This window comes from Arachis hypogaea, chromosome 19 (assembly GCF_003086295.3).
Source record: "Arachis hypogaea cultivar Tifrunner chromosome 19, arahy.Tifrunner.gnm2.J5K5, whole genome shotgun sequence".
In the NCBI taxonomy this organism is placed as follows: domain Eukaryota; kingdom Viridiplantae; phylum Streptophyta; class Magnoliopsida; order Fabales; family Fabaceae; genus Arachis; species Arachis hypogaea.
Genome location: NC_092054.1, coordinates 70,193,700 through 70,212,509, shown reverse-complemented (window position 1 = coordinate 70,212,509; position 18,810 = coordinate 70,193,700). Strand labels below are relative to the sequence as shown.

General features: G+C 40.8%; 1 non-coding gene across 1 annotated transcript; it reads right to left on the bottom strand.

Moving 5' to 3' along the window:
• Window positions 1-16,428: 16,428 nt before the first annotated feature.
• Window positions 16,429-16,535, bottom strand: LOC112780244 (small nucleolar RNA R71). Its single transcript, XR_003191095.1, has one exon. It is a non-coding gene; the product is annotated as a small nucleolar RNA R71 (small nucleolar RNA).
• Window positions 16,536-18,810: the final 2,275 nt, after the last annotated feature.

The following is an 18,810-nucleotide window of genomic DNA, read 5'->3' as shown; positions in this document are numbered from 1 at the left end:
AGAAGCCCAATTGGTACGCTCTTAATTGCGTTGGAAAGTAGACATCATGGGCTTTCCAGCAATATATAATAGTCCATACTTTGCTCGAGATTTGATGGCCCAAATAGGCGTTCCAAAACAGCTCAAGAATTCTGGCGTTTAATTCCAGAACTGGCACAAAAGCTGGAGTTAAACGCCCAAACTGGCACAAAAGCTGGCGTTTAACTCCAAGAAAAATCTCTACACATGAAAGCTTCAATGCTCAGCCCAAGCACACACCAAGTGGGCCCCGAAAGTGGATTTTTACACTAAACACCCTAGCTTACTCATTTTCTGTAACCCTAGGTCACCAGTTTACTATAAAAACTATTTTTAGTGATTCATCTTGTACCTCATGACACTTTACACGTTTCATATTGTATTCTCTACGGCATGAGTCTTTAAACCCCATTGTTGGGGGTGAGGAGCTCTGCTGTTCTTCATGAATTAATGCAATTACTACTGTTTTCCATTCTATCACGCTTGCTTCTATTCTAAGATATTCATTCGCACTTCAACCTGATGAATGTGATGATCCGTGACACTCATCATCATTCTCACCTATGAACGCGTACCTGACAACCACCTCCGTTCTACCTTAGATTGAATACATATCTCTTTGCCTCATGATTCAGATCAGAGTCTTCGTGGTATAAGCTAGAAATATTGGTGGCCATTCCTGAGATCAGGAACGTCTAAACCTTGTCTGTGGTATTCTGAGTAGGATCTAGGAAGGGATGACTGTGACGAGCTTCAAACTCACGAGTGTTGGGCGTAGTGACAGACACAAAAGGATCAATGGATCCTATTCCGACATGATCGAGAACCGACAGATGATTAGCCGTGTGGTGACAGCGCATTTGGAACGTTTTCACTGAGAGACGGGAAGTAGCTGATGCCAGGGCATTTTGGCCAGTTTCACTGACCTTTTCTTTATGGTTTTAAGGTAGTTTCATGCATTTTCTTAGGAAATAAGCAAGTTTTGGGTAAATAATCACTTACATCTTGATTCAAGCAAATATTGTGAATTTTACATGATTTCATGAGAATTATGCATGAATTAAAGGACAAATTGAATGATGCATGTCTCATAACTTGGATTAGATCTTTGATGCACTTTATTGCTTGATTTCAGGACAAAGGAAGTAAGGAAGAACCACGTTAGTAGCCACGTTAGTCTAGCTAACGTGACCACTAACGTGGAATGAAGGCTAGCTTGCAACGTTAACGAGAAAAGTGATTGCCAATAACGTGGAAGAGAAGTAGAACTCCAACGTTAGTGGTAAAAGTAAGTGCCACTAATGTTCCAAAAGGGGCAATTGGCCACGTTAAGAGCCACGTTAACTTAGTTAACGTGAGCTCTAATATGGAAGAAGAAGATGATGCCAATGTTAAAAGCCACGTTAACCTAGTTAACGTGGACTCTAACGTGGAGGGAGCAAGAATCACCAACGTTAGTGACACTCACCTTTGTCACTAACGTTGGATTGAGCCACTATGAGCCACGTTAGTTGCCATGTTAATTACATTAACGTGGAAGCTAACGTGGAGAAGAGGGATGATGAGCCAACGTTAGTGACACTCACCTTTGTCACTAACGTTGGAGATGGTTATCAATACCACGTTAGAAGTCACGTTAACCTAGTTAACGTGAACTCTAACGTGGGAAGTAGGGGCGTTCTGAAGCGTTAGTGACAAAGGTAAGTGTCACTAACGCTCTTGAAGATTTGGCAAGCCTACGTTAAAGGCCACGTTAACTATTCTAACGTGAACTCTAACGTAGGGAGAAAGGGGTACTCTCAACGTTATTGAAAAAGGTAAACCCCAGTAACGTTTGCGAAGGGCCAAGGGTCAACTTTAGTGGTCACGTTAGTGCCACTAACGTTGTAGTTAACGTGGACCACTTTGGGTTAGGAACGTTAGTGAAAAAGGTGATTGTCACTAACGTTCTCAACCCCATATTTTCACTTAACGTTAACACCACTAACGCCCTAAGCTAAAGTCCCTGCCTACTTCACACTTTCTCTGCAAGTAAAGCTGAGCCCACTGAAGAAGATAACTGCTTCAACTCAAGATCCAAAGGCCCATATCCAAGACTTGAAGAGCCAACTAGAAGATCAGAAGAATAGTATAAATAGGGAGAGCTTTGAACTAGAAAGGAGCTCTTGGCATTATTAGAATTACTCTCTATATTTTACTTTCTCTGCACTTCTAGTTTAACTTTCAGAATGTACTCTCCATCTTTGCTTTCCATTCCCAGAGCTATGAACAACTAAACCCCTTTCATTGGGTTAGGGAGCTCTGTTGTAATTTGATGGATCAATAATAGTTTTCATTATTCTTCTTCTTTCTTTTCTCTTGATTTTACTAGAAAGCTTTCAATCTTCATCCAATTGAGTAGTTATCTTGGAAATGAAGCTATTCATACTTGGATCTCTTCTGAACCTTGGAAAAGGGATGAAGAGATCATGCTAGAAATGTTTTCTCATGTTGGACCAAATTGAGGTTTGGGCGGATATGGTGACATATAATTCTCCCAATACTTTGATTTGGAAATACATGTGGTATAATCAGTGACCATACTTCATCTATTCTCATGAGCAATTAGACCAAGGAATTGGCTATTGATCTGATTTAAGAGATTGAATTACCAAGGAATTGGAATTCAATCACTTAAGATTGCCAAGGAGATCAATGAATGCATTGATTAAGGAAGAGATGAAAATGAACTTGATCCGGAGAATGCAACATCTCCTAAGCCCAATGAATTCCCCATTTCTGATCTTACCCATTCTCTTTACTTTATGCCATTTACTTTCATGCTAAACTTCCCTTCCCCATTTAAGATTCTGCAGTTTACTTCCCGTCATTTATTTTCTGCTATTTACTTTCCCGCCATTTAATTTACTGCAATTCCCAACTCAACTTTCTGCTTAGCTCAACTAGAACATTCTTCCAATTAAAGTTGCTTGACCAATCAATCTCTGTGGGATTCGACCTCACTCTACTGTGAGCTTTTACTTGACGACAATTCGGTATACTTGCCGAGGGAGATTTGTTAAGGGACAAGTTTCCGTGCATCAAGTTTATGGCGCCGTTGCCGGGGATTGATTTTGTATCAACAATGATTAAATTGGTGGATAACTAGATTGAGCATTTGTTTTTATTTTGTTTGATTTAAGTTCATTTGAGTAATTTACTTTCAGTTTAGCTATTTTCTCCCCTTTCCCCTACCCATTTTCTTAGTTGTTTACAATTCAGTCACTAACCCACTAACTGTTTGATATATTGCATTACTCACACTAACAGCATTTCTGTAGAAATTACTGTCTGCATCTATCTTTCTTGCTTTTGCCTTGTTGGTTGTATGACAGGTAGAAGAAGCGGGGTTTCAACTTCCTTTGATTTTGAAACTGAGAGGACTGATGCGGGCAGAAATTAGCGAATTAAAATTTTTTAAAATATATACGTTGCAAGTATAGTTCTTAACTCGCCAAAAATCTGCCTTATCAATTTAGAAGGGTGTCACAGCAAATAAAATTAAAATACTGGGAGTATGAGTCCCAAGTCGTCTCCCAACGAGTTGCAGGAAAGGGTGCTATTTTATTAATCAGAATGTTTTCAAAAAATGTTTGATTGAATGGCAGAAAATTAAATTGGAGAATTTATATAAATTTAAATAAAAACCTTGACTGGGAGTTGATTACATGGAAGCCCTATTCTTGATGGAATACTCTCAAGATTAATTGACAATTGAGAATTATTACGTTTAGTTATCCTTTACTAAGTAAGGGGAGGTCAAACAAGTTGGAATGCTGTTCTATCCACAATTTCCAATCCACTCTTGGGACGATTGGTGTTAGGAACTAGAGAGCAAGCCAACAATAAACTCAATTACAACCTTTCTCTTGAACATTCCGCTCAAGGGTTCCTTTCAATCAACTCCCCATCAAGTTAGGGAACTACTCACTCATTATAAATGTAAAATTCATAACATCAACGTAGGAATTAAAGAAAGACATGATAAGTAATGATGAAAAGATTAATTAAAAGCAAAAGTAATTCTTATATTAATAAAAGCTAAAATAATCCAATCGTAAAATCAAATAAAATTAAGGAATATGGAAGAGTAAGAGACAAGTGAAGAGAACGAACTAGAATGTCGAAGTCTTGATGAGGCAAATAACTCTTCTCAATATCTCAATGCAAAAAACAATGAAAATAACCTATCCTAAAAACTATGAATGTGTAGAGAGAAAACCTAGAGGAGGAGTAAAACTAGATCTAAAAACTAAAACTATGCGGAATGAATGTCGTCCCTAGTTTCTGCATGTTCTCTGGCTCTAGTCTGCTGTTCTGGGCCAAAAACTGGGTCAAAATAGGGCCCAAAATCGCCCCCAGCGAATTCTACAGATTAAGTAGATCGCGCACGTCACGCGATCACGTCGATCATGCGGACGCGTCATTCGCATTTCTGCTTTGCCACGCGGACGCGTCGTCCATGCGGCCGCGTCGCTGCAAATTGCTCTCTTCCGCGCGGTCGCGTCATCCATGCGGCCGCGTCACTTCTCGCTGGTCATCTCCTCAATTTCTTGTGTTCCTTCCATTTTTGCAGGCTTCCCTTCCAATCTCCAACTCATTCATGCCCTATAAAGCCTGAAACACTTAACACACAGATCACGGCATCGAATGGAATAAGGGAGAAATAAAATACATAATTAAAAGTCTCTAGGAAGCAAGTTTTCAACCATAAAACATCTTTAGGAAGGAAATATAAATGCATGCTTATTTAATGAATAAGTGGGCAAAGATCATGATAAAACCACACAAATAAAACACAATATAAACCATGAAATAGTGGTTTATCAACCTCCCCACACTTAAACATTAGCATTTCCTCATGCTTAATTGAAGGAGATAAAATAAATGAGTAAGAACATGTAAAGCCTATGAAATGCAATGCAATGCCAACTATATATATGAATGCAACTACATGATTCTTGTCCACTTGATCAATAGTAAATAAGTTCTTCAAAACAATTATAATTCAAATTCCACTAATTCAATTCTCATAAAGTAAGAGCAGGTAAAAATGCAAGAAGATAGCTCATAAAAGAAGGGAACATAGAAATTCAAGCATGGAACCCTCACTGATGGTGTATGTACACTCTAGTCTCTCTAGTGTATAGGGTAATCACTCTATCCTTCTCTAATCATGCTTTCTAATTTTTGTTCTTCTCCTAACCAATCGACAACATTTAACATACCAATGCAAACATCATGAGGTCTTTTCAAGGTTGTAACTGGGCCAAGGTAAGGGTAAGGATGCATATATGGCTAAGTAAGCTTATAATTTGAATCTTTAATTAACCCAAGCTTTAACATAACTTATATACATACTCTATATAACTTTAGAATTCACATCTAGCTACCCAGAAATTTCCTTTCACTTTCCATACTCATGTTTCAACTCTTATTTTAATTTTTATCATACATGCATTGACTTTTGAATTCTTAAATTGGGGTAATTTTGTCCCCTTATTTATTTATTAGATATTTTTGGATTTTTTTTAAACATAGAAACATAAGAATAAACATAGCTTATCAATGCACATAGATTTTTTATTCTTATAGTTTTCCATGAGTAGGTATCCAAATTCCCAGTATATTATCCTCATTCCCTTATTATTCTTTTGTTCCCACAATTTCCCATACTTAAATAACACACACTCTTCTATCTTAAGCTAACCAAAGATTCAAATTGGGATGTATAATTGTTTTTTCGCTTAAGGCTAGTAATGTGGTAAAATATAGAACAAATGGGATTTAAAGGCTCAAAGTGGTTAACAAAGATAATTAAAAGGGTAGGCTTAATTTGGATAAGTAAGCTAAACAAATAATGGCCTCAATCATATGCAAGCATATAAATATAATAAACATTGGACATATAAGATGAAACAAAATATAGATTACAATCATAGAGAGGTAAACACACAAGAATAAAATAATTATGGTTAAATAATGTAACCATTCGTAAAGGCTCAAATCTCACAGGTTGTGTGTTCTTTAGCTCAAAAATCATGTTCCAATTACAACTTCAAGCAATTTTAACCTAAATTTTTTTTAATTAAAATTAGTGAAATTTTGTTCCAAAGATAAAGTCTTAGAAGAAACTTATTGTCTTTTCAATCAAGCAGAACATGCATGCAACTAACCTATAACTATGCAATTTATCCTATTCTATGAAAGAAAGAAAATCTAACTAAATATCCTAATTTATTGGTGCTAGGGAAGAGAAATTACCTCCGGAAGTCAGGTACTGACCGACCTCCCCACACTTAGGGCTTTGCACCGTCCTCAATGCCATCTGTCAGGAACAGGGGTGGGCTGGTAGCAGTGTCTCCACAGTTGGGACCATCATGGCTCCCTGTGCTGGTAAAGGAAGTGGAGTCCGGGGTGTCTGAGTCCTTGAAGTGTCCCTTGAGTAGCTCCTTGAGGTGTTTGAATCGGCGCTCGTTACGGTGCTCTCTTAACTTCGCTTTCTGTTCTTGCCGATCCAACCTTTTGATTATCTGCTGGAGCAGTTCATCAGTTGTAGGTGCTTGTGGTGTTGAAGAAGGAATATCTTCAACCGGAGCAGTAGGAAGGCTTGTAGTGGCTGCTGAAAGTCTGAGGTATTTCCCATTAGGGACATACTGATCATCCCGTGGGAGCATGGCTTTGGTGTCTCCAGCTCTGTAGGAGACTCCGGCTGCTGAGACAAGATCTGAGACCAAGGCGGTAAAGGATAAGTTGCCCGCAATTTGTATGTGTCCCATGGTATTCCGGATATGTCTTGGTAGATTCAGAGGCTGGTCTATAAGGATGCACCATAGTAGAACGGCCATGTCTGCAGTGAAGGAGGACTCGTGAGTGCTCAGAAAAATGTAATGGGACATGATCTGTGCCCATACGTGAGCCTCCAAGGTAAGTGCTGAAGCCGAAATTTCCTTAGGGCGGGTACGATGGTATCCGTAGATCCATCGGCTGCCAGGTAGTGCGATAACTCTGAGAACAGCGTCCCAGTCAAATTGGTACATCTGGCGCTTGAGTGCGGCTTCTTGAAAGGCGTCCAATCCTTCTGGAATAGAGGGAAGACTTAGAGCTCTTTGAATGGCCTCTTCTGTAATGGGACTTGCTTCTGACGAACAAAGACAGACTGTAGAGTTGGCAGGTAGAAGTTAGAGTAGAACTTGACTATCCAAGAAAGATTGACCTGCCTTGGCTGTCTCTGTAAGAAATCCCATTGTCTTCGGGCAATTTACGGCGCAACAAAGGTAGCAATATTGGGCGGGAGGAGAAGAAGGTATTCGTTGTTGTAATTCCTTTCTGCCAGAATGGGAAACATCTGCTCACAGTAGCGATTGGAGAATCGCGCAGTGTCCTTTGCTGGAAAGGCTCTTTCTTTATCATCAACCTTTATTATCCTCTTAATCTTCTTTGTTGAGGGCTTGACTGCAGTGGAAGAGGGTTCTGCCACTAATGCTCTTTTTGTTCCTCTTCTTGCTGGTTGTTTGGGAGTAGCTTTCTCCTTTCCTTTTTTGGTGGCCATCCTGAAAAAGGGAAAAGAAAGTAAATTAAATTTAAAGGGATAGAGCAAGGAAGAGGGTGGTGTAAGTGATAATCAATGCACAATAAAGACGAATGGCGTTAACACATGGTCTGGATTACATGTGAAAAGCTCATCAATGGAAATATAGCAAGTGCAGGTGGTACAATAGAATGCAAGAGGTTTATTGGCATGCAGGCAAATGCATGAGTAGCATAGATCAAGCATTCAATGTCCAATTGAAATATGTTATCATTCGTAACAAATTATCACGTTTGTATTGACAATTAAATTCAATTAATAAAATAGTGAAAGGATTTTGTGAAAAGCAAGCATTGAATATTAGAGTAGAATAAGGTAGAGAAGTTCATAATGCCATATGGGCTTTTTCACAAACACATAGCATGCATGTAGAATAAGTTCTTGAAAATAGGAATTTGAGCATGCAAGTAATCCCTTAAAATAATATATAATTGTCAAACAAATTTATAACAATCCACAAGCATATAATTACAAATAATGACTCATATAAATTGATAACACCAAGTAAAAAGGAAAAAGAAAGAAAAAGAAAATAAGAACAATGAAGGTAAAAAGAAAAGAAAAGAAGATAACATGTAAAAATAAGAAGAATAATAGAAAAGTGAGGAGGGAAGAAGAGAAAAAACCTTGTTAATGGGGGTGAGAGAAAGTAAAAAGTGAGAAAGGAGGAAGAAGGAGGAAGGTAGGAAGAAGAAATAAGGGGGAAAAGAGAAAATAGGATTTGGAGAGAAAAAAGATATGATATTTGGCAAAATTAGGAAAACTGTGCGCCGCAAGCGACGCGATCGCGTGGGGCACGCGGTCGCGTGGGAGGCCACTATTCCCATATGACGCGGTCGCGTCAGCAACGCGATCACGTGGGATGATTTGTGCCATTGGCACGCCTCCAGCCACGCTCTTGCGTGACTCTCTGTTCCTTTTTATTTTTCCCCCAGCTCCTTGCGATGCGGACGCGTCACTGAGGCGGTCGCGTCATTGAGGCGGTCGCGTCGCGTGGAAATTTTTTTTTTAATCAAAAGCCAAAGTATGTGAATGCAGATGCATGAAATATACTAATAAAGAGAAGAGTTATTGAATAAGGAAACTAAAAATAAAGAAAAGAACGATCATACCTTGGTGGGTTGTCTCCCACCTAGCACTTTGCTTTAACGTCCGTAAGTTGGACGCTCTACTAGCTCAGCCTTCGGCTATGTGGGGGTCTTCCAAGCGAAAGATCTCGAGTTCCTTGTCTTTCTTTCGCTTCTCGCCATGGTACAGCTTTAAGCGATGTCCATTAACTTTGATAAGTTCAGAGCTCGAAGGATGGCTAAGGTGATAACCTCCGTACGGTTCAGCCTTCTCTACTCTGTATGGACCTTTCCATCTCGATCTCAACTTGCCTGGCATGAGCCTCAATTGAGATTTGTAAAGGAGGACTGAGTCCCCAGGTTGGAACTCTTTCCTCTTGATGTGCTGATCATGTACAACCTTCATCTTCTCCTTGTATAGTCTTGAATTCTCATAGGCTTCTAGGCGAAGGCTTTCCAGTTCTTGCAGTTGCAACTTCCTTTCAGCTCCGGCTCCTTCAATTCCCATATTGCATTCCTTTACTGCCCAAAAGGCTTTGTGTTCTATTTCAATAGCGAGATGACAAGCTTTTCCATAAACTAAGCGTTAAGGACTCATCCCAATGGGTGTTTTGTATGCTGTTCTGTACGCCCAGAGTGCATCTTGTAGCCTGGTGCTCCAGTCTCTTCTATGAGGCTTTACTATCTTCTGCAAGATACGCTTTATCTCTCTATTTGACACCTCAGCTTGCCCATTAGTTTGGGGATGGTAAGTTGTTGCAACTTTATGAATTATCCCATGCTTCTTCATCAATCCTGTTAGTCTCCTGTTACAAAAATGGGTGCCTTGATCGCTCACGATTGCTCGTGGTGATCCAAAGCGACAAATAATATGGTTTCTCACAAAGGAAACAACCGTGTTAGCATCATCAGTGCTGGTAGGAATTGCTTCCACCCACCTAGAAACGTAATCTACAGCTAACAAAACATAAAAATAACCATTAGAATTTGGAAATGGACCCATGAAGTCAATGCCCCAAACATCAAAAATTTCACAGAAAAGCATAATTTGCTGAGGCATCTCATCCCTCTTGGATATATTACCAAATTTCTGGCATGGGAAACAGGATCTACAAAATTCAGCGGCGTCTCTAAAAAGAGTAGGCCACCAGAATCCACAGTCTAAGATTTTTCTGGCAGTTCTTTGAAGGCCAAAATGTCCTCCACTCTCAGATGAGTGACAGGCCTCTAAGATGGACTGAAATTCTGATTGAGGCACATACCGTCTAATTACCTGGTCAGTGCCACATCTCCATAAATATGGGTCATCCCATATATAATATTTAGACTCGCTTTTCAGCTTGTCTCTTTGATGCTTAGAAAAGTTTGGAGGAAAGGTACGGCTAACTAAATAATTAGCTACAGGTGCATACCAAGGGACTATCTCAGATACTGCTTGCAGGTTATCAAATGGAAAATTATCAGCTATAGGAGTGGGATCATCTGTAATGTGCTCAAGGTGACTCAAGTGGTCTGCCACTAAATTCTGGTTACCACTCCTATCCTTAATTTCTAAATCAAATTCTTGTAATACCAGTATCCAACGTATAAGCCTTGGTTTAGACTCCTTTTTAGATAATAGATACTTTAAAGCTGCATGATTCGAATACACTACTACTCTAGTACCAAGTAAATAAGCTCGGAGTTTATCCAGAGCAAAAATAATAGCAAGAAGCTCTTTTTCAGTAGTAGTATAATTGGACTGGCCAGCGTCTAAAGTCTTAGAAGTATAAGCAATAACAAAAGAATCCTTACCTTCGCACTGAGCCAGCGCTGCTCCTACTGCATAGTTGGAAGTATCGCACATAATCTCAAATGGTTGGCTCCATTCTGGTCCTCTCACAATTGGAGCTTGAGTCAGGGCGGCCTTCAGCTTATCAAACGCTTGCTTGCAATCTTCACTGAACTCGAACTCAATATCCTTCTGTAGTAATCTGGATAAGGGAAGTGCTACCTTACTAAAGTCCTTAATAAATCTCCTGTAAAAACCTGCATGGCCTAGGAACGAACGGACTTCCCTCACAGAAGAGGGGTAAGGTAAACTAGAAATAACACTCACCTTTGCTGGGTCTACAGAAATGCCAGTATTAGACACAACATGTCCTAGTACAATTCCTTGTTTAACCTTAAAGTGACATTTTTCAAAATTTAGCACAAGGTTTGTATTGACACATCTATCCAATACTCTAGATAATCCATCTAAGCAAAGGCTAAAAGAATCGCTGTACACACTAAAATCATCCATAAAGACTTCCATACAGTCCTCAATAAGATCAGAGAAAAGACTCATCATGCACCTTTGGAAAGTAGCTGGTACATTACACAAGCCAAAGGGCATTCTCTTGTAAGCATAAGTCCCAAAAGGACATGTAAAAGTGGTCTTTTCCTGATCCTCGAGAGCTATATGAATCTGGAAATAACCTGTGTAACCATCTAAGAAACAATAATGCGATTTACCTGACAGGCGATCCAGCATTTGATCAATGAATGGAAGAGGATAGTGATCCTTACGGGTTGCTTGGTTGAGGCGTCTGTAGTCAATGCAGACCCTCCAGGCATTCTGAACTCTAGTTGTCAAGAGCTCTCCATGCTCATTCTTCACTGCAGTGACTCCAGACTTCTTTGGCACTACTTGTACTGGGCTCACCCATTCACTGTCTGAGATGGGATAGATGATATCTGCCTCTAATAGTCTGGTCACTTCCTTCTTGACAACCTCTAGGATAGTGGGGTTCAGTCTTCTCTGTGGTTGACGGACAGGTCTTGCTCCCTCTTCTAAAAATATTCTATGCTCACAGATTTGAGGGTTGATGCCCACTATGTCTGCCAAACTCCAACCAATTGCCTTCTTGTGCCTCCTCAGCACACCAAGTAGCTGTTCTTCCTGTTGGGAAGTGAGCTCCCTTGCAATGATAATCGGAAACTTCTGCCCGTCTTCAAGGTAAGCATATTTGAGGTGTGGAGGAAGGGGTTTTAATTCTAACTTCTGATCATGTTCAGGCTCTGGATTGTCTGGAGCTGGTAACAGTGGTAAGGCACTGTCATTGTCCTCTGAGAATGTCCCCACACTTAGACCTTGTCCTGTGTGCTTCTCTTCAAATTCCTCCTGGTGAACTTCAGCCACGGTTTCATCTATAATGTCACACTGGAGGATAGAATGATCCTCCGGAGGATGCTTCATAACTCCATTCAGATTGAGGATCACTACTCGGCCATCTATTTCAAAAGAGTATGTTCCTGAGAAAGCATCTAATTTAAACTTTGAGGTCTTCAGGAATGGTCTTCCGAGTAGGATTGATGATGGCTTATCTGAGGCATTCTGGGGCATCTCCAAGATATAAAAATCAATGGGAAACTTGAGTCCTTTAATGCCCACTAATACGTCTTCAGCAACTCCAGCCACTGTAATAATGCTCTTATCTGCTAACACAAAACGAGCTGCCAACCTTTTTAAGGGAGGGAGCCTCAAAATATCATATATAGACAAAGGCATTATACTTACACATGCTCCTAAATCACACATGTAATCAGAAAATACTACACCACCTATAGTACAATTAACCATGCAAGGACCTGGGTCACTACACTTTTCAGGTAAACCTCCCATTAAAGCAGATATAGAACTTCCTAAGGGAATAGTTTCTAATTCATTAATTTTGTCTTTATGGATACATAGATCTTTTAGAAACTTTGCATACTTAGGTACCTGTTGAATGACATCAAAAAGGGGAACAGTTACCTCAACCTTTTTGAATATCTCTACCGTTTTGGGATTAGGTTCCAGCTGCTTCCTGGGCTTCCTTGCAAGTTGTGGAAACGGAATGGGAGTGGTGTCGTCTGCAGTGTCTGCGCCATTTGGTGCCTCCTCCTGTGGTTGCACTTCTTCTTCTTCAGTCGTGTCCTGTATGTCCTCTTCTTCTTCAACATCTTCTATTTCTACTACCTCTTCAGCTGAAGTGTGTTCTGGTGGGCTTGGCTCCTCCTGATTCCTCTCCTGCAGTGTGGTTCCGGACCTCAGGGTGATAGCATTGATACCACCCTTGGGATTGGGTAATGGTTGAGAGGGGATTCCACTAGAGCTCGAAGGTTGACTATTAGAGTTAGTCATTGATCCAATCTGGGAGACAAGAGCCTGCAGGGTAGCAGTCAGACCATTTAGAGTGGCATTAATGTTGTTTTCCATGGTCTAGTGTCTCCACTCAATAGATTGTAGTAAGTCATCATTGGCAGATGAAGAAGGATAAGTAAATTGAGAGGTCTGCTGTTGGGTATTCTGTGGTCCTTGGGGTTGCCTCAGGTGAGGTGCTCTGTAAGGCTGATTTTGATTCGGATTCTGATTCTGATTCTGCTGCCTGTTGTTGTTATTATTCCACCTCTGAAATCCCTGATTATCTATGCCTCCTCTGTTATTGTTGTCCCTCCAATTCTGGTTAGAATTGTCCTACCATCCATGGTTGTAATTGCCACCTTGATTGTACCCTTGGTTGGGGCGGTCATAGAAGTTATGAGTGGCTGCCACGGTGTTGTCTTCCTACTGTAGTTGCGGACACTCATCAGTATAATGGCTGTAATCTACACAAATTCCGCAGACTCTTTGTGGGACTAACTGTTGATTTTGTTGTGCTGGAGAAGGTTGAGCTTGCTGAACTTGTTGTTGATTCAATTGTATTTGCTTCAGCAAGTTAGTCATTTCACAGATACTCTGAGTTAGAGCAGCAGTCTCTCTACTAGAGGATACTTCTGCAATGGCTTTTGAACGGCTTTGTTTCTGCCTGTGATTCCTAGTAGATTCAGCTAAATCACTGATCAATTGCCACGCCTCATCAGTGGTCTTGTACTTCTTCATAGACCCATTGCTAGCACTTTCCAATGTGGTCTTATCTTGGGGCCTCATGCCCTGTGTGACATATCCGAGTAACACTATCTTGTCAATCATATGGTGGGGGCATGCTTCCAGAAGATTATTGAAGCGCTCCCAGTACTCATAAAGCGTCTCGGATTCATCCTGAACAATCATGGAAATGTCTTTCCTCAGTTTATCAGTAACTTCAGCTGGAAAGAACTTTTCCAAAAACTCTCTTCTGAGTGTATCCCAGTTAGATACAGTTGCTGCAGGTTGAGTGTAGTACCGCTCTTTTGCCTTTCCCTCAAGAGAGAACGGGAAGGCTTTCAGCAAAATTGAAGTTTCATTCACACCATCACGCCTGACAGTAGAGCAGGCTGCCTAAATCTCTCAGGTGCTTGATGGGCTCTTGAGCAGGTAAGCCATGAAACTTGGGCATCAAATTGAGCAGTACGGTCTTTATTTCAAAATCTGTAGCCACCGCTGGATGATGCGCTTGGAACGGTTGCATTGAAAAATCAGGGGCTCCAGCTTCCTGGATAGTAACTCTTCTGGCTGCTGCCATGTTACCTGTACGTAAAACAACCGAATCAGTAGAACGGGGGCTGGTTTCTTCCTCAAATGGCATTTCAAATCTGCCCTCAGAGAGGACTAACCGACGCCTGGCTTGCCTTATTCGTGAAATAGTTCTTTCAATCTCAGGATCGAATATTGGCAAGCTTGGATCAGGAAGTGAACGCGTCATCTAACGAAAGAAACAAGCAGCTCATAATAGCAAAATAAAATAAAAATGCAAATAAATAAATTCCAATTAACAACTATAGCACTCTATTGCAACCCCCCGGCAACGGCGCCAAAAATTGATGCGGGCAGAAATTAGCGAATTAAAAATTGTTAAAATATATACGTTGCAAGTATAGTTCTTAACTCGCCAAAAATCTGCCTTATCAATTTAGAAGGGTGTCACAGAAAATAAAATTAAAATACTGGGAGTATAAGTCCCAGGTCGTCTCCCAACGAGTTGCAGGAAAAGGTGCTATTTTATTAATCAGAATGTTTTCAAAAATGTTTGATTGGATGGCAGAAAATTAAATTGGAGAATTTATATAAATTTAAATAAAAACCTTGACTGGGAGTTGATTACATGGAAACCCTATTCTTGATGGAATACTCTCAAGATTAATTGACAATTGAGAATTATTACGTTTAGTTATCCTTTACTAAGTAAGGGGAGGTCAAACAAGTTGGAATGCTGTTCTATCTACAATTTCCAATCCACTCTTGGGAGGATTGGTGTTAGGAACGAGAGAGCAAGCCAACAATAAACTCAATTACAACCTTTCTCTTGAACATTCCGCTCAAGGGTTCCTTTCAATCAACTCCCCATCAAGTTAGGGAACTACTCACTCATTGTAAATGTAAAATTCATAACATCAACGTAGGAATTAAAGAAAGACATGATAAGTAATGATGAAAAGATTAATTAAAAGCAAAAGTAATTCTTATATTAATAAAAGCTAAAATAATCCAATCGTAAAATCAAATAAAATTAAGGAATATGGAAGAGTAAGAGATAAGTGAAGAGAACGAACTAGAATGTCGAAGTCTTGATGAGGCAAATAACTCTTCTCAATATCCCAATGCAAAAAACAATGAAAATAACCTATCCTAAAAACTATGAATGTGTAGAGAGAAAACCTAGAGGAGGAGTAAAACTAGATCTAAAAACTAAAACTATGCGGAATGAATGTCGTCCCTGGTTTCTGCATGTTCTCTGGCTCTAGTCTGCTGTTCTGGGCCAAAAACTGGGTCAAAATAGGGCCCAAAATCGCCCCCAGTGAATTCTGCAGATTAAGCAGATCGCGCACGTCACGCGATCGCGTCGATCATGCGGACGCGTCATTCGCGTTTCTGCTTTGCCACGCGGACGCGTCGTCCATGCGGCCGCGTCGCTACAAATTGCTCTCTTCTGCGCGGTCGCGTCATCCATGCGGCCGCGTCGCTTCTCGCTGGTCATCTCCTCAATTTCTTGTGTTCCTTCCATTTTTGCAGGCTTCCCTTCCAATCTCCAACTCATTCATGCCCTATAAAGCCTGAAACACTTAACACACAGATCACGACATCGAATGGAATAAGGGAGAAATAAAATACATAATTAAAAGTCTCTAGGAAGCAAGTTTTCAACCATAAAACATCTTTAGGAAGGAAATATAAATGCATGCTTATTTAATGAATAAGTGGGCAAAGATCATGACAAAACCACACAATATAAACCATGAAATAGTGGTTTATCAAGGACTTTCCTTAGATTAAGGAGGGAAGCAAGAGGAAAGAGAGTAGTTGGTGCTGAGGAAGAGGAAGAGTATTTTGAACCAGACATGGAGGAGAATATGGAGAACCATCATGAAGAAGAGGCTCACAACCATGGCAGAGAAGGTCCAGCGCATCAGGCTGGACAAGAGAGAAGAGTTCTAGGTTCTTACATCAACCCAAACCCAGGAAACTGTGGAAGTAGCATCCAAAGGCCAACCATACATGCCAACAACTTTGAACTAAAGCCACAACTCATCACCCTTGTTCAGAACAATTGTTCATTCGGAGGAAGTGTCCAAGAAGACCCCAATCAACATCTAACCACCTTCCTGAGGATATGCGATACTGCAAAGTCTAATGGTGTTCATCCTGACACCTATAGACTACTTCTGTTTCCCTTCTCGCTCAAGGACAAAGCATCTAAATGGCTGGAATCCTTTCCAAAGGAGAGTTTAGCAACCTGGGAAGATGTGGTGAACAAGTTCTTGGCAAGATTCTATCCTCCTCAACAGATCAACAGGTTGAGAGCTGAGGTACCAACATTCAGGCAGCAGGATGGTAAGACTCTATATGAAGCATGGGAGAGGTTTAAAGACTTGACAAGAAGATGCCCGCCAGATATGTTCAATGAATGGGTGCAGTTGCACATTTTCTATGAAGGCCTTTCGTATGAATCAAAGAAGGCAGTAGACCACTCATCCGGGGGATCTCTGAACAAGAAGAAGACCATTGAAAAAGCCATAGATGTTATTGAGACTGTAGCAGAGAATGACTACTTCTATGCTTCTGAAAGAGGCAACACTAGAGGAGTGATGGAGTTGAACAATGTGGATGTACTGCTAGCTCAAAACAAGATGATTACCAAGCAATTAGCTGACCTCACCAAGAAGATGGAGAAGAATCAAGTAGTAGCAATTACCACTTCAGCAGCAACCCAAGAAGGAGTGAATGAAGAAGCAGAGGGTGATCAGGAACAAGCTAACTACATTGGGAATTCACCTAGGCAGAATCATGACCCATACTCCAAAACGTATAATCCTGGTTGGAGGAAACACCCAAACTTTGGGTGGGGAAATCAACAAGACCAAGGCCAAGATCAGAGACGCCATAACCCCAACAATAATGCAACTAACCAACACTCCACACAGAGGTCATACCAACACCCACCGAACAACACCTCTCAACATCCATACCAAAGTCAAAATGGCCCTTCTCATCCTTCCAATCTCAACTCTCCATCATCGGAAGAAAGACTTTCAAGGATTGAGACTCTACTTGAAGGCATATGCAAGGAGATTCAAGATAACAAGGTGTTCAAAGAGGAGGTGTGAGCCAATATCAAGAATCAGGGAGATGATGACAAGAAATCTTAGCCTATTTTAACTAGTCTTTTTCTTTCGTTTTCATTAAGATTATGCACTTTCTTGAGCTACAAGCAAGCTAATTGAGTAGATTTTCATGTTTCCCTTGATTGAACCAACCATATATGAATTCATGCCATTTCATGAGGTTTTATGCTATATTTGTTGCATATTATGAAAGAATGAATATCTCATGATTTTGAGCATAGCTTTGATGTGTTTGGTTGATTAATGATAGGTGAAGAAAGCTTGGAGAAAGGTTGAAGCAAGAAGAAATGGCTAGGAGTGAAGAGAGGACAATGGAATAAGTGAAATTGAACCAGGAAGCAAAAAGCTGGACCTAAAGTTAGCATCAAACTTTTGCACAAACTTTTGGTTGAAAAGTTAGCCCCAACGTTAGCCCCCTAACTTGGAGGCTAACGTTGGAACTTGAAAATTTTCTCCTGGGCTCCAAAAGCTTGCGCCAACGTTAGCCCCCTAACTTTGAGGCTAACGTTGGCACATGAATTCCTCCCCTGGGCACCAAAAGTTTGCGCCAACGTTAGCCCCCTAACTTTGAGGCTAACGTTGGCACATGAAAACCTCCTTGGGCACCAAAAGTTTGCGCCAACGTTAGCCCCCTAACTTGGTGGCTAACGTTGGCACATGAAAATCACAAGAGGAGGAGCAAAAGTTTGCGCCAACGTTAGCCCCCTAACTTGGTGGCTAACGTTGGCGCCACACACCACAAGGCATACAAGGGGTATACTTCCAACAAGAATAACTTGAGCTACAGAGCTCCAAATGAGGTGATTCAAGAAGCATTGGAAAGTAGGAATCAAGAGCTTTCCAAGCATATATGGCACTGCATGGTGGACACTAAAATTGAGGGAGAAAACTGCCCCGCAATGTGCATAAACGAACATGGTGGCAACCTGCAGTGAGGCCAACTGACCTCTGCACCTTCAACGGAGTATAACTCGAGCTGCAGAGCTCCAAATAATGTGCTCCTAACGGCATTGGAAAGTAGACATCCAGGGCTTTCCAACAATGTATAATAGTATGGGGTGGACAATACGTTTGAGCCTCCAGAACTGGCGTTTTCGCCAACGTTTGAGGCAAACGTTACCTCAAACGCTGCACACCAAAGCCAGCGATCATGCCCTCTTCAAATGATCATAACTTGAGTTGTAGATGTCCAATTGAAGTGATTCCAAGTGGGTTAGAAAGCTGACATTCAGAGCTTTCCAACCATATATGATAGTCTATATTGGGCATAAAATTGGCAACATGACAAGAGGACAAAGTTGGCGCCATAAATGTGCATAAGGGAGGCCAACGTTGGAGCAAAAGTTAGACCCCTAACTTTTGCCCCAACGTGGATAGCAGCAAATTTTGTGGGCTGATATGAAAAGTTAGACCAAAAGTTAGACCCCTAACTTTTGCTCTAACTTTTGCACCAACTTTTGCAAAACTCAAACCCGGTTCAATTGGTTCACTTTGGTTCTTCTCCAAACTTCAAGAGCAATCAACCAAGGCCTCTTTCAACCCAATTCCACC